Raw genomic sequence first — 17,426 nt, 5'->3', positions numbered from 1 at the left:
CACATGTCTAGTAGGCTATAGTTATGTGGTTTTGTTTCATTACAGAGTTTATACTTTTTTCTTGATTTACCCCCAAAAAATGGAAATGAAATGTGACAACATGCCCCATAGGTACATGAGGGGTAACATGAACATATGAAAGATTACAGTAACATGTCTTCTGATCTAAAAAAAAAAAGATACAAAATAAACTAAAATATTTTCAATAAAATACAATTATTAACTTTTTCATATAAAATAATGGCAGTTTTTAATAACTAAATTGACAACAAACACAGCTATACAGCATAGTTCAAAACATAATTAAAAATTTCTGAACACTGACTCTAAGTCTTGATTCACATTTTTTTTCATGGTTTCTCAATAGAATTCATAAAAGTATTGAATAGAATAACGTAGTTCTAATAGGGGCACATTATAACGCAGTGTCAGAGGTGGACAGTAACAAAGTACATTTACTTGAGTACTGTACTTAAGTACACCTTTTGAGTATCTGTACTTTACTTGAGTATTATTTTTTCTGGAAACTTTTTACTTTAACTTCACTAAATTTGAAAGACAAATATCGTACTTTTTACTCCACTACAATTTTGTCAAGGTCCTTGAGTAGAAAGTAACATCAGTCAGTGGATGATTTTGGTTGCAGGGGTTGCATTTTGGTTGGAAATGAAAGTCGGGTTGATGTCAGAAACCTGCATCTTATTGACATCAGAACCCGACGTCAGATTGACGTTGCATATTGATTGAAAATAAAAGTCGAGTTGACGTCAGAACCCGACTGATGTTGGTTTCTGACATCAACCCGATTTTCATTTTCAACCACAATACAACGTCTGTCCAATGTTGGAGATCAACGTCAATCTGACATTGGATTCTGACATAAACCTGATTTTCATTTTCAATGTTGGGTTTGGTCTTCTAAAAGCGAATTTTATCACTTTTTTGGAGCACACTAGCTTATAGATAACAGTAAGGCTAACATATTCATACTAAAAGCCAAAAAACTTTAAATAGGGCAATATTTGAGGGAACAGCCATTCGGGTGTCTGAAACCATTGTGGACGTTATTGAGTGACTTATTCAATCTCACATTCAATCCCACTACTGAACTGTGTTCTAGAAATAAATGTAATATTGATATAAGTGCAGGCATAGATTTAGAGGCATACCATACTGTAAGTATTACACACCGCAATGCAACAATAATAAAACAATGCATTGACATTTACTTTTGATATTTTAGTACTTTTAAAAACGAGTACTTATGTACTTTTACTTAAGTAAAAATAGGTCTTTACAACTTTTACTTGTAACGGAGTAATATTTGACCAGTAGTATCTGTACTTTCACTCAAGTAAGGAAGTTGTGTACTTTGTCCACCTCTGCGCAGTGTTATAACGTTCCCCGTCTGCAGAACTGGGATTTAAACCTTGCTAGTGTTGTTACGTTCCCACTTTAGTCTTGGGGTTTTAAAGAGGGAGTAACAAATGATGTAACAAAGAGTAAATAAATAAACGTGAGAAATCTCCTTTCCGTCTATCCCAGCTCTAATTCCCTTTCACCTTTATCTCCAAAAGGCTACACAACACCTATTGATTTGCACCTTGCAACAAAAGAAAACTGAAAGAGTATGCTTAATGGGTTTCTTTTATTAAAGGTTTAACCAACATATTTATAAAGCAAACAAAGATCAACAAACAGACAAACAAACTTAAATAACCATATCGTCAGGAGAGGGCCAGGCCAAAATAACAAACAAAACAAGGACTTCCTAAAGTTTAAACCCAGATAAATTACCTAACAAAAGAAATGAAAAATTAAAGACAGTTGTCTTACCTCTCTCCCTGACTAGAAATAAACAGGAGAAAAGTTTAGGGATGGATCATCCAAATAAATTGGCGCCCGTCTCCCTACACGGTTTAACTAGTTAAACTCACACAGTCTAAATGGTCGTTGGACTCAAACAACAGGTTTCACAAAAGAATATAAGTTCTCTTTTCAACAGCAATTCACACAATAATGTCTGTGATAGCTGGAGAGGGATTCTGTCGATCACAGTCTCTTTGTGGTTTTATACAGGCTGCCAACAGAAAAGCCACGCTCCTGCTAATTAGCATCAGCTGCGGATGATTTGGAGTGCTGCATGAGAGAGAGAGAGAAAGAGAGATTAGGCTTGTTTGAGATGAGCAAAATCTGCGCAGAACCGATCACCGGTGATCAGCGCGAGATGCATGCCGGTTAGAAATGTGTCCGAGTGCGGTCCGCCTTGCTCTGATGTCATGCTGACGTATGTCAAAAATCTCTCGCGAGCGCAAGGCGCACGTGCCGGATTCTGCAGTCGAGCGCAGTTGCTCTCCACCGACTGTGCAGATCAAAAGCATGATGGGAAACGACTTGCTGACGACACAGCTTAATGCTCATTGGTTTAAACAACCGTATTGTTCTCTTTTAAAATGTTTGATTTTAAAACTCTGATATCATGTTTTATGTGTATGTTATGTGTGAATATTCCCAAACTATCTGACAATGCTATCTCTTTGGGTTATGCAATGTATTTTTTATATATATATATAAAAAAATTAAACACATAGGCTATCAACCCAAAGTGCATGCTTTTAAAAGTAAAAAGTATCGGTATCAGTGTTATTGAACCCTTTATTTACTTGGTATCGGATCAATACCAAATTTTGCAGTATCCAGTGTACTTTCTGTTCTGTGGTGTGCAATCTCCACTATCTCTTTCTCATATCTTATGCAGTCCTATAACAAGCTGTCGGTAATAACATTGTCACATTGTCTTCCTCTCTTCCAGAAGCCTGGTGTCTTCAAGTACGTATTGCTTTTTTTTTAATTTAAGTCTTGTCCTGTTTTGTTTGTGTGAAAGAAGTACTTCTCAAAATCTTTTTGTGTCTTTGTCACTCTCTCCCGCTTACTCTATCTATGATAGAAATGCCAGGCCAAGGGTCAACAAGGCGAAATTGTATGGTTTGCCATGCAGAAATGAATGTGGCCTGCAAAACTTGCAACACATGCAAGGAAGAACAGCCACATAAGCTGAGGCTAAAAAAAAAAAACTAAAAAGTTTGATCAGAAGAGGGAGAGCTGGTGGATATGCAGAAAAAAAATCAGACCACCTCTCATATCCAGGGTGAAGCTGTGTTGTTGGTATGCGATTGCTTTCATTGTTTTTATGCAGGTTATGCAGGTTATTTTCCAAATGTTGCTATATATATTTTCAAATAATACATGTTACTTTGTATGTGTGTGTTTTTTGTATGTTTTTTTAGCTTGAAAAATTGCAGGCACTGGGTTTAAGGGCGGTTTTACTTTAGTCTAAGCCTGGAAAAAAGCCGAATGCTTGGGTATCTGAGGTTTTGGCACCCCGCTGTCAGCTGAATGTGACATCACATACAGTGCTATGCATAAGTTTAGGCACCCATGCTAAAGTTGACTAAAAAGAGGAATAAAAAATCATCTTTTGGAAATTGAACTTAATGCCTTAATTTAAAAAATTAGGAAAAATCCAACCTTTAAGGACACCAATTTTCTTTGTGAATGAATAATGTATCGTAAATAAATAAATGTTCTTCCTTAAAATACAGGGTGCATAAGTTTGGACATCCCTATGTTAAATTCCCATAGAGGCAGGCAGATTTTTATTTTTAAGTATTTCAAAAAAAATTTTTTTTAGGATACTATGCATCCTGATAAAGTTCCCTTGGCCTTTGGAATTAAAATAGCCCCACGTCATCACATAGCCTTCACCATACCTAGAGATTGGCATGGTTTTTATTTCAGTTAGCCTAATAGCTAGTTTGATTTGCATTGCTCTCAATGCAAATCAAACTAGCTATTAGGCTAACTGAAATACAACCATGCCAATCTCAAAGTTTGGTGAAGGATATGTGATGATGTGGGGCTTTTTTAATTCCAAAGGCCAGTGTAGTCCATTCTGAAACGCGTCCGAAAATGAACAATAACTCACTGAATACTCAGTCAAACAGGCATACAGACAGACAGGCATGAAGCTTGAATTCTCTTCTTTTAAATGAAGTAATTTATATAAAAAACAAATATTCTCATCTTGTGAAATCTGCATCAAAAGAGAGCGATTCCAGTCGACCTCATTACAGCTGATTCAAATGTAATGTGACTCCGCCTACGGAGAACGCGCGCTATTCAAACGCAAATGAATGAGGCAATCCACGCAAACCTGTGAACGCCCACATATCAGCTCGAGAAACACAAGTTTATTCAGATCATTACTTGTTTACACCGTCTCGCAGCGCTGTGAGGAATAACAATAATGAAAAAAGTACCTCAGAAGTGCGGGTATATCGAGGAGCGAGCTGAGGAATACTGTAAGTTTTGGTTTTTCTTCTCACGTGAATCGGGTTTCTGTTTATGAATGAATGAATGGCAGAGATGTGCGCTGTTTACCACAGCTCGCAAAAAGACAGTTTAAATTTAAATCGCGTGTGTGAATGAATGATGATGTTTTAGCAAACTGTATTACTATACTGAGATGAGTAAAAATCAACTGAAATATGTTGAAATAAAATGTAGGCAATACGTATTAAACCGCAAATTAACATGTATATGCCCTAATATTTCATAAAAACAACGTTACAGTCAGGCGAAATATGAAAGACAACATTTTGTTGACTAGATTTGAGTACAGTTTTTACTGTAGAATATACTGCCACATCAAATAAGCTTTTGTTTAGCAATATATATATATATATATATATATATATATATATATATATATATAAATAGTTTTTTTGTCAAAAATAAAGTCATCAACTAAGATGTTTGCTGTTCCAATGAACTAATGAATACATAGATAGGCCTAAAATGTAGGCCTATAATCTTTTTTTTTTACAAAGAAAGAGTACACTTGAAATATTGTTGAAATTTTAATTATTGTTGTAATTGTAACCTTTTTAATAAAATAGCAAAACATATTTACAAGATAGATGTAAGCAAAATCTTAAATGGTCAATATAAGTCTTCTTCTAAATATATCTTTTGTCCTTGCATTGTGGCTCAGTCAGTCAGAGTCACACCTGAATGAATGGCTAATTAGGCAGAGTCATTCTGCAGAGTGGGTGGGACATTGGACATTCCAAGGTGTAAACCACTCCTCGTTCACGCCCACTCGCATATTGGCTTTCCAAGCAAAACCTGTTTTACATCAATTTAAATCAATGTATTGTTTTATGTGAACGATAAAGCAAGACTATTTTCACATAATTTTGAAGCCAGAACTCGAAGGAAGAACATCCATTAGGCAAAAGTCTTATTCATGCATATTTATTATGAGTTTTGTGGTCTTATTTCAGCAACTTTCATTTTTATTTTTTTCAATAACCACGGACGCATAAGCATTATTCTCTTAGAAATAAAAAAATATACATGCATGGTGATCACATATTTTGGTAGCCCTGTTTGTGCTATATAGAGTGAATTTACACCTTTGCCATTAACATGTTTATAAATAACTGAAAAAAGCACAAATGTCAGAGCATGTCAGAACACCTCCAGGGCCCAGAAAACACCTGAGACTCCAGAGGGTTAAGATGTTATGCCCAAACTACACGGGCTGCATTATGTGAAAGTCATATATATATATATATATTTGAAGCTTCAAGAGAGAAGCAAAGGAGACATGACCTGTTGCCGTAAGACTAACGCAATTTAAGACTCAAAACTTTGAATTCCACTGTTACCTTGCGGATGGCTTTTTTATTTAAGTTTCTGAAAAGTAATGTAATCGGTGACATTTTTCATTTTAGGACCTCATTCTCATAAATCTAAAATACAGAGATACAGAAATTGTCTGTTTCAACATTACTGCCTTACTTAAAGGGATAGTTCACCCAAAAATGAAAATTATAAAAAATGGTGACAAAAAACAAAAACTTAACTAAACCACAGTAAAAGAAATTTAAACTTGAAAACAAATTCTGAATTTAAACAAAAAACAAGGATTCTGAGGAGACGAGTCACACTTGAGTTGAGCTCCAGATAAATTGCAAGAAAAATAAGATTTATTTGCTAACAAGCTAATGAAAAGAGAGGATTCAACATACAACAACATCTAGACAACATCTAAACAGTTTTTTTTTTTTTTACACTGTCACACCTGAATTTGAGGAAAAGTTCAAGAGAAGCTGATCACAGGATAACCTCTGCAGAAGAGGATACTCATGTTGGAAAGGATAGCATCAAGCAAAACAACAACAGCAGCCACTATAAGAAAACTTGGAGGAAAAGAGAGATAAAAACATTTTGAATGGACAGTGCTATTTATCTCTCTTTGGACTTTTGCTTGATTCCTGTTTGAAAGAACAGCACAGAAAAAACATTTTTGGACATTTTGGACACAACTGGAATTTTAAAGAAATCAGTGAAAGTCATATTTTCCCCCATTTTTGGCTTATTTACTCATTCTTACCAGTTTTATATCTCCACTGGGATAAACAAAAACAATTCAAAACAGTGGCAGTTATTTCAGTTGACTGTTTACATTCCAAATCAATGATGGCCAACGCATCATCTTGGCCCCGCCCCTTCATCTACCCTCAGAAGAGCTCTGAGGCCTCCAGGCTGATGCTCAGACACAAGCAGATGAAGGAGAGGCCCGACACACTGTTTGCTGAACAACAGGACCACAGTGCCATGAACAACCTGCTCTTTTACACCGAACACAGCCCTTTATGGCACACTGCCTTCTGTCAACATCTCACCTTTACCAAGAAAAGAGGCATCTGTAAAGGCAGACAGATCTTAGCATTTGAAGATGCTGAAAAAAATGATGAAACAAGATTTTTGACCCTGAACTTATATCAAAATGGCACTGTCATGGTCCAGGGATCAGAGTCTGCTCTCAAGGTCTTCATTAGTCCAAAAGATGACAGTGAATTCAGCAACTGCGATCCCATCTCCAATGTCAAGAATGAAAGACAACTTTTCACTTCTGGAAGTAGAAGTAGTGGAGATAAAAGAATTAATACTATCCCACCTGAAAGACAACAACATGGAACAAGTGACAATTGACATAAAGAACTTAAAACAAGAAGTTGAATCTCTGCAGAGACACAGAGAAGAAATGACAAAAGAACTTTAGAAAACTAAAGATGAACTGAGGGAAGTAAAATCAACTTTAGGAAAACAACTAACAGACGTTAGAAAAGAAATGCAGGAGGAGTTATCGGCCTTGAAGTCAGTTCTTCACACCAAAGATGAACTCATCACAGATCTGAAAGAAAGACTCAATTCTGTTTCAGCACCTAAAGAGTCTTCTGCCAAACCCTTGACTCGTCCAGGACCCGGGAGAAACACATGCTCTTATCCTGACGGACTCTAATGGGAAATATATCAATGAGAGACTTCTACTACCAAACATGAGAGCCAAGAAAATCTGGTGCCCAAACACAAGAAGTGCTTTTCAGATCCTGTCTGAGAGTAAACATGAAAACTACAAGCACATCGTAATCCACACAGGGACGAATGATTTAAGGGCCATGAAGGGCCGTGTGGCTCCTGTGATGAGAGAGGTGGCGATCAGAGCCACACAACGCTTCCCAGACGCTAGAGTAACTCTGTCCACACTGCTGCCACGCACCGATGTGCCGATCCACGTGATCCACGGGAATAATGTGGACTCTCCAGAAGCTGCGCACTCATTCCCAATGTTCATCTCGCCCATCACAAAGACATACAGCCTCATCATATGTATGACCACGTACATCTCAATAAACAAGGAGTGAAAGTCTTCGCCAGAGTGCTGAAAAGCACAGCCCTTGGAAACACAGCAAGAAACAGCAGAAACTCTGATAACAGGCGAAGCTCTCAGCCACCAAGAAGCCATCGTCCTCCAGCAGAGCCCAGATGGACCACCGGACCTCCATCCCAACACAAGAGCTACGCAGCGGCCGCTCAACAACCACAGAACCCTGCAGCCGCTGAACTCAACCAGACACGACATCTGCTGAACGTCATCTGCTCCAGACTGAGGACATAACCTGCATAGCACACACACACACACACACACCTATTCATGAAATCATTTAAAATCAGTTGTTGGAATATACAAGGTCTGCACTCTTCTACTTTTGGTAATAAGACTGCAGACCAAGACTTACTCAGCAGTGTGAGAGATATGGACATCTGTATCTTTCAGGAGACGTGGTGTCGTAGTAATGAGACCTTGCATTGTCCAATAGGAAATTATGGTTCCTTCATCAAAAAATTTTAAAATTAAATGTGGCCGAGACTCGGGTGGAATACTCATATGGCACAAAGACGATTTAAAACATTCGATTAAAGTTGTTAAAAGTGGAAAATCTTCCATTTGGCTTGAACTGAAATCCGTCATATATCAGTCTAATCTTTACCTCTGTGCAGTCTATATTCCCCCTCATGACTCTCCCCATTACGAAGAGCAAAGCTTCCCAACATTACAGACTGACATCTTACACTTTCAGTCCAGAGGAAACATCCTCATCTGCGGAGACTTAAACGCCAGAACAGGGCGAGACACTGATTATGTAAATATTGTAGATAATGAGCACATCCCCAATGACACCACGTTTCATCCCTCATCGAATATCACACCGAGAAACAGCTATGATACCTCAGTGAACATTAGTGGAAAACACATGTTGAAACTCTGTAAAGGTTTAGGATTATACATCATTAACGGCAGAACTCGTGGAGACACATTAGGTAGATTCACTTACTGCTCCAGATTAGGAACCAGTGTGGTTGATTATTCAATAACAGATATTGATCAAAGCTTTATTAATGCCTTCACAGTCAGACCTCAGCTCCCGATGTCCGATCACTGCCAAACTGTCTTTATCTGAAGCCCCATGTCAAATAACTAAAACTGCTCCACCTGAATCTGAAAAACTGTTTCCTTTGAATCAAACTCACCTGACCTGACCTGGTCCTGCTGTCCCGCACACCTGAGGGCCTTCAGCAGAGCCTGTCCCTGCTGCACAGCTCTAGCTACAGCTATCTGAGTGAGTGTGAGAGTGTGTGTGTGTGTGTGTGTGTGTGTGTGTGTGTGTGTGTGTGTGTGTGTGTGTGTGTGTACAGCACTAGCTACAGCTATCTGGGCATCGACATCAGCGCTTCGGTCTGGCTGTGAAAACACTCGGTGAAAAGGCTCGGTGTATTTATTCATCTATTAGGATAGATTGTGTTTATATTATCTATTTATTTATATTTACTATGCTACATATGACATGATCTATACAAATATGTTTTGATTGTTTGTTTTATTATTTATATAATATGTTAATGCTTTGGCAACATTGTGTTACAGAGTCATGCTAATAAAACTAATTTGAATTGAAATTTTTTTTTTTGAAATTGAGAGAGAGAGAGACAGAGAGAGAGCAGGTGAATGTGTGTGTGTGTGTGTGTGTGTGTGTGTGTGTCTGACCTCAGTGTGTTTCCCTACTGTCCATGTAGCACTCCTGTAAGGGAGCACGTTTATCAATAAACAGTCAGACGAGATGCTTCATATCCAGAGTTTTTACTTAGAATGAATTGTGGCAATAAATGAACAATTATTACACTCAACAATGCATGAGCTCTCTTATGTATATAATTTAATACACAAGTGCATGAGCTCGTATGTACTTCCCCTTTAAATCAACGCATCCCAAGTTCACCGTGAATAAATGAGTGCACTTTAGAGTAGTGCGCATCCCACCCTAAAACAGCGACTCTATATTCACAAGCCCCAATCTCACATAAAACACACGTGACAACACAGATCATACATCGACCTTTAACTAAACAGGGCAATTTATATAAATTCAACCGTATAAAGTTAATCACCCTACCGTTACATACACACATGAACGATTTGCGCGCGAACCGCGTTCTCCCCAGCGGATAACTCTAGCGTTTTACATTGGATTCGCCCCGTATCGCACTTCACCCAATAATACAACACAATACCTAGCAAAAGTACATTTAGTAACACTAATATTCACATGTGTGCAAATGCACGCTTCATATACCTGTAATGGAGCACGTTTATCAATAAACAGTCAGACGAGATGCTTCATATCCAGAGTGTAGAATGAAGCGTCTCTCGCGAGAACTCCCCAACTATTAGTAAACGCACGCGCACACACACACGACCAATCAGATACTTATCCCAAACATATCATCATTACATTTTTAACCTCATACGAAATCACTAAACATATGAATTAATGCAAAACATAACGGTCCGTGTACTTTTTGGTCATTTCATTTCCTGTTTGGAATGGAATAACGAGAAATGAAAACCAGCTCGTTTATTCGTTTTTTACTTTAGTTTAAAAAACGAAAAATGAGATTTTGGCTCGATTTTTCATTTTTCGTTTGTGGTTTACAAATCGGTTTATGGGTTCGATATTTCATTTGCACACGTGGGCGGCGCTGAAACGCCCCTTTCATCTGATTGGTCAAAACGCTCCGCCTTCAGTAAGCTACGAGCTTTTCTTTCTGTCAGGCAGAGTCAGTGCGGCACGGACAAATCATACACTCATAATAAAACTAGATGTACCGCATCGCGGTACAAAATATGACCGCCGCTCAGGCCTGCACTGGCTTTCCACAAAAATAAATGACGTGGAGTAATTTGGCTGTATTGCGTGTTTATGTATATACCTACAAAAAGTAGTAGTAAGTGCATGTGTGTGTGTGTGTGTGTGTGACTAATGAAGCGTCTCTCGCGAGAACTCCCCAACTATTAGTAAACGCACGCGCACACACACACGACCAATCAGATACACTCATCATTACATTTTTAACCTCATGCGAAATCACTAAACATATGAATTAATGCAAAACATAACATTTCAACGTCCTTAACAACATTAATATTTTATAATTATTTAAACTGATTACTGGATTAAACCTCATGTGAACACATACAGTAAATCTTGTTCACATTTAACTCAGCATATTACATCCATCACAGTGACCCTCAGTGATATCTGTGTGTGTGTGTGTGTGTGTATGTTAAAACACTGTGGTATAAAATGTTCACAGATATTATAATTTGTATATATGTTAAAACACTGTGGTGTAAAATGTTCACAGATATTATAATTTGTATATATGTTAAAACACTGTGGTGTAAAATGTTCACAGATATTATAATTTGTTACACTGTTAATTTATACAATTAATTTAAGTAGTACATTTAGATTTAAGTTATGTTATAATATTTTATTATTTTGATGTCTTTATAATTATTCTATGCGTTCCAAGCTTTGGCAATATTGTAATATGTACAGTCATGCCAATATAGCTATTTTGAATTTAATTTAATTTAATTTAATTTAGAGAGAGAGAGAGAGAGAGAGAGAGCGAGAGAGAGAGAGAGAGAGAGAGAGCGAGAGCGAGAGAGAGAGCGAGAGAGAGAGCGAGAGAGAGAGAGAGCGCACTCTCTCTTCAAACTGTCTTGCTCTCTCTCCCTCGCGCATATTAATCAACATTGAAAATGTTTTTATTATAGGACAGGGCTCAACTTAACTCTTGCAGAGATCAACTTAGTTATTAAGTTCATATTACTTAGAAATGTATTTTATTGTGGCCTAAAAGGTAATTCACCATACTCAAAACGTCGCTTTGAATTAATGTAATTCTGCCAGCAGTCTTAACTTAAAAATTCTAGTGGAAAACTTTAACATATATATTTTTTGTTGACACAATGTTTTATTTTTTAGAGTGTTTTAGAGAGAGAGAGAGAGAGAGAGAGAGAGAGAGAGAGAGAGAGAGAGAGAGAGAGAGAGAGAGAGAGAGAGAGAGAGAGAGAGAGAGAGAGAGTGGTTACTGAATATTTTTCATAATAAAAATCATCAAATAGAAACTTTTTTTTTTTTCAAAATAAGTTGTAGTATAACCATCAGGACAGCAGTGATGTGTGAACTGAATTTGGCAACAATACAGTGAATTACAGTGAAGTTATTGAATATTTTTCATAATAAAAATCATCAAAAAGAAACTTTTTTTTTTTCAAAATAAGTTGTAGTATAACCATCAGGACAGCAGTGATGTGCGAACTGAATTTGGCAACAATACAGTGAATTACAGTGCAGTTATTGAATATTTTTCATAATAAAAATCATCAAAAAGAAACTTTTTTTTTTCAAAATAAGTTGTAGTATAACCATCAGGACAGCAGTGATGTGTGAACTGAATTTGGCAACAATACAGTGAATTACAGTGAAGTTATTGAATATTTTTCATAATAAAAATCATCAAAAAGAATTTTTTTTTAAAATAAGTTGTGGTATAACCATCAGGACAGCAGTGATGTGCGAACTGAATTTGGCAACAATACAGTGAATTACAGTGCAGTTATTGAATATTTTTCATAAATAATAATCATAAAAATATATTTATTCAAAATTAGTGTTGTAGTATAACCATCAGGATAGCAGTGATGTGCGAACTGAATTTGTCAACAATAAAGTGAATTACAGTGCAGTTATTGAATATTTTTCATAAATAATAATCATAAAATTATATTTATTGAAAATAAGGGTTGTATAACCATCAGGGCATCAGTGATGTGCAAACTGAATTAGGCAACAATACAGTGAATTACAGTGCAGTTATTGAATATTTTTTCATAAATAATAATCACAAAAATATATTTATTCAAAATAAGTTTTGTAGTATAACCGGTCCCTTCGGATCTGCCTCTCTGCCGCCTGCGCATAGTGTTCAATGAGTTTTGTCCACTGCGAGGGAAAGCTCGTTTTGAGGAAAATTAGGTTGTAGCTGCTTGTCTACATTAGGGACTGTTCGTTATTTATTTAAGGGGCCACCGGAGGAGTTTTGAGATCTGTTGTCAAAAAAGACATGACCCTCCCTTCGCCAGGATTAATTTTTTCTATGACCCTCCAAAATGATTGTGAAAAAAGGCATGACCCTCCCCGATAATTTATTGATTAGCCTACTTCTGCAAAGATGTTCAGATGGCCATTGTTTTTTTGTTTTTTTTTTACACCATAAACTCCTGCTTTCTCATCTTACTAGGGCTGTAACGATAGACCAAACCCACGATTCGGTTCGTATCAAGATTTTGGATTTTAGATTTGAAAAAAATCATGTTTTCGGTGCTGATGCGGTGTGACTCGTTCACCATGTGGGTGGCGCTGCGAATAAAGCATCTAAAAGCTGTCACAAAATAACCGGCAAAAGTAATGATTATTAGCCTAATATGTCAGATATAGCAAGGAGACATTTTAATTGTTTATTAATAAACAAGTGTTTTCTGTGTCGACTGCAAAGATGAAGTCCAATGAAGACAATGCGTCGCGATCTTCTCAGAACGCGCCAGAGAGAAATGCACATTTCAAAAGCAGAGAAAGCAGTCTGTTTTCCTTCGTTTTGAATTGTTCTGTTTAAAAGTAGACATTTCAAGCTTTCTATATATTTCTCAGGTCTGTGAGGCAAGTAGCATACTTTACGCCGAGTTTCGGTTCATTTATGAGACAAGAGTCCAGTTCACTCGCCCGCGCCTCCGTGTCATGATCACCTAGTTCTACTATATTTACTTCTTAGGCTATTTATTAAATACAGATGAAACATTGATTAAAATTAAGATACAATTAATAAAGAATCGAAATTCACTTTAAAGAAAGGCTTTGTGCTTTCTGTTTGAGGTCTCTGGGATATTTTTAAAGTCGCTTTCAGACGCAGAGCAGTCATATCTGTAATGGAGAACTGTCACGCCCGTAACATTGTTTTTATTTTATTTTTTCACATAAATGCGAACACGAAAAATAAAATAAAAATAGCCTAATATTTGATGTTCTGTGGAGGCCGATCTTTATTCATCCGGTGGGTATATATCTTTTGGTTTGCACAGTGTAATTTAAATACTAACAAATATTTTGCCACCTAAAAGTTAAAGATTTTTTGTCACGTCACATGTGTATTTCCCTCATATTAAATATAAAACGCATTTGTAGACTGATATTTTTCTAATGGCTTGACTCCTTTCAGACGTTTCAACATATTGGTATTAAATGCATTTTCAGATAATTTATATTTCAAGTTTTGACTGCAAATGTCACGTCCATAACACTGGAATCGCCCAATTTTTACGAATTTATCCTCAACTAGTTTTTGTGGTGTAGGTCTATGTATTTAATGTTAACTTAAATAATACTAATAGTAGGCTAATTTAAAGATGTGGTAGCCCTACATCTTACACATCGTGGAAACAAAATAAGAATAGAAACTAAAATATGGTAGTATCGCGCTACAGCACCTTCTATCAGCTGCAGTTCTGGCGCCTCAGTCCCAATACTGTAAAACTCGACGTACGTTCACATCACATGTTAATGCAGCGGTAGAGTTACACTCACAGGACACTGTGCACTTATTCGCATTCACAAAAGTTCATTATTAGCTCGTGCTTTAAAGCTTTGCCGGGAAAACATTTCTTTGGCATTCTGTTCTGACATGATGCACTTTTTCTAAGCACGATCTGAAGTGCGCGAACAGCGGCAAACGTGATTTTTGTTGGGTCAGACCCATCTGATATCAAAGGGGGGCTGATAACGCGAGATCAACATGCCATGGAGCTAAATGGAAAAAAATAGCACCAAACAAGCCGCTTTGAAATGTTGGGTGACCCTCCCCTTAGACTTAAAAAAAGTTGGATGACCCTCCCCTCAACAAAGAATAAAAAGACATGACCCTCCCCTATTTTCCTCCGGTGGCCCCTTCCATAAATACCGAACGGTCCCTTACTACGATTAAAACAAGGTGTTATTTGTGTATTAACAACGTTTAGCTCACGAGTTATTGACCCGGGAAGTTCGAATCTGTGAATTTATGGCCAACTTGCGCTAGTTTACTATGCTTTCTTTCAACAGCTTCTAGTTCTTCGTCTTGAGGTGCACTACTGCCACCAACTGGACTGGAGACTTTAACCACCTTCCGTTTCAACTGAAATGCTCTCACACACACCACTGAAATGCTCTCACACACACCACTGAAATGCTCACACACCTACAAGTGAAACGCTCTCACACACACAACTGAAATGCTTGCATACAACATCATTCTGAAATGCTTTTCAGTTGTGTAAGTGAGAGCGTTTCAGTTGTGTTTGTAAAAGCATTTCACTTGTATGTGTGTGAGCATTTCAGTTGTGTGTGTGTGTGTGAGCGTTTCAGTTGTGTGTGTGAGAGCATTTTACTTGTGTGTGTGTGAGAGCATTTCAGTTGTGTGTGTGAGAGCATTTCAGTTGTGTGTGTGAGAGCATTTCAGTTGTGTGTGTGAGAGCATTTCAGTTGTGTGTGTGAGCGTAATATTTTCAGCTGTATGTATGAGAGCGTTTCACTTGTGTTTGTAAAAGCATTTCACTTGTATGTGTGTGAGCATTTCAGTTGTGTGTGTGTGAGTGTTTCAGTTGTGTGTGTGAGCGTAATATTTTCAGTTGTATGTATGAGAGCATTTCAGTTGTGTGTGTGTGAGTGTTTCAGTTGTGTGTGTGAGCGTAATATTTTCAGTTGTATGTATGAGAGCGTTTCAGTTGTGTTTGTAAAAGCATTTCACTTGTATGTGTGTGAGCATTTCATTATATTATGTGAATGAATTTGGTTTCATATGTGTATGTGAGAGGAAAAGAACATGTATATGCATGGTAATTCTGAATAATGTCCCTAGGGGCACCTCATACTTTAGAGTAGTGCGCATCCCACCCTAAAACAGCGACTCTATATTCACAAACCCCAATCTCACATAAAACACACGTGACAACACAGATCATACATCGACCTTTAACTAAACAGGGCAATTTATATCAATTCAACCGTATACATTTAATCACCCTACCGTTACATACACACATGAACGATTTGCGCGCGAACCGCGTTCTCCCCAGCGGATAACTCTAGCGTTTTACATTAGATTCGCCCCGTATCGCACTTCACCCAATAATACAACACAATACCTAGCAAAAATACATTTAGTAACACTAATATTCACATGTGTGCAAATGTACGCTTCATATACCTGTAAGGGAGCACGTTTATCAATAAACAGTCAGACGAGATGCTTCGTCTCGCGAGAACTCCCCAACTATTAGTAAACGCACGTTTAAGTTATGTTATAATATTTTATTATTTTGATGTCTTTATAATTATTCTATGCGTTCCAAGCTTTGGCAATATTGTAATATGTACAGTCATGCCATTGAATTGAATTGAATTGAGAGAGAGAGAGAGAGAGAGAGAGAGAGAGAGAGAGAGAGAGAGAGAGAGAGAGAGAGAGAGAGAGAGAGAGAGCGCACTTTTCTCTCTTCAAACTGTCTTGCTCTCTCTCCCTCGCGCATATTAATAAAAATTGAAAATGTCTTTATTATAGGACAGGGCTCAACTTAACTCTTGCAGAGATCAACTTAGTTGTTAAGTTCAATTAAGTTCAAATAAGTTGAATTAATGTAATTCTGCCAGCAGTCTTAACTTAAACATTCTAGTGGAAAACTTTAACATATTTTTTTTTTTTTTTTGTTGACCCAATGTTTTATTTTTTAGAGTGTGAAATAAAGCTAATAATTGCCATTTGGAATCGTAGTGATTGAACCAGTCAGTGTCTGTCAGTGTTACTCTGAAAGAGAGAGAGAGAGAGAGAGAGAGAGAGAGAGAGAGAAGGAGACAGAGAGAGAGAAAAAAAAAAAAAAAAAAAAAAAGAAGAAAAACGGTTTATTACATTTGTGTTGTATGAATTTTTTTTTTTTTTTTGTAATGTAGTATTTTGTATGTTTATGACACTATACAATATATGTGACACCTACTATATGTATTTCTATTTTGTATTTTTTTTATATGTAATATGTATTGTAATGTATTTTCTGTAAACTGCTTTGGCAACAACATGTTTCTTTGTTCATGCCAATAAAGCAAGTTGAATTGAATTGAATTGAGAGAAGAGAGAGAGAGGAGAGAGAGAAGAGAGAGAGAGAGAGAAGAGAGAGAAGGAGACAGAGAGAGAAGAGAGAGAGAGGAGAGAGAGAAGAGAGAGAGAGAAGAGAGAGAGAGGAGGGAGAGAGAGAGAGAGAGAAGAGAGAGAGGAGACAGAGAGAGAGAGAGAGAGAGAGAGAGAGAGAGAGAGAGAGAGAGAGAGAGAGAGAGAGAGAGAGAGAGAGAGATTCATCATATATTCATGTTGTTTCATTCCTGATGTAATAATGACTGTCGGAAAAAATAAACATAATTAGCATTTTTTTTTCTGATTTAAAATTATAATTGCAATATTTTTAATATAATTCAGATGTAGTCTCCATGATTATCCATAACCCTATAGTACGTACATGTACTTAATATTACTCAGTACTTAAATATATAATTACACATTAAAATAAAGTGTTTTTTTACTTTGACTTT

This window comes from Rutilus rutilus, assembly GCF_951802725.1.
Source record: "Rutilus rutilus genome assembly, chromosome: 1".
Classification (NCBI taxonomy): Eukaryota; Metazoa; Chordata; class Actinopteri; order Cypriniformes; family Leuciscidae; genus Rutilus; species Rutilus rutilus.
Note: the sequence above shows the minus strand (reverse complement) of the source record.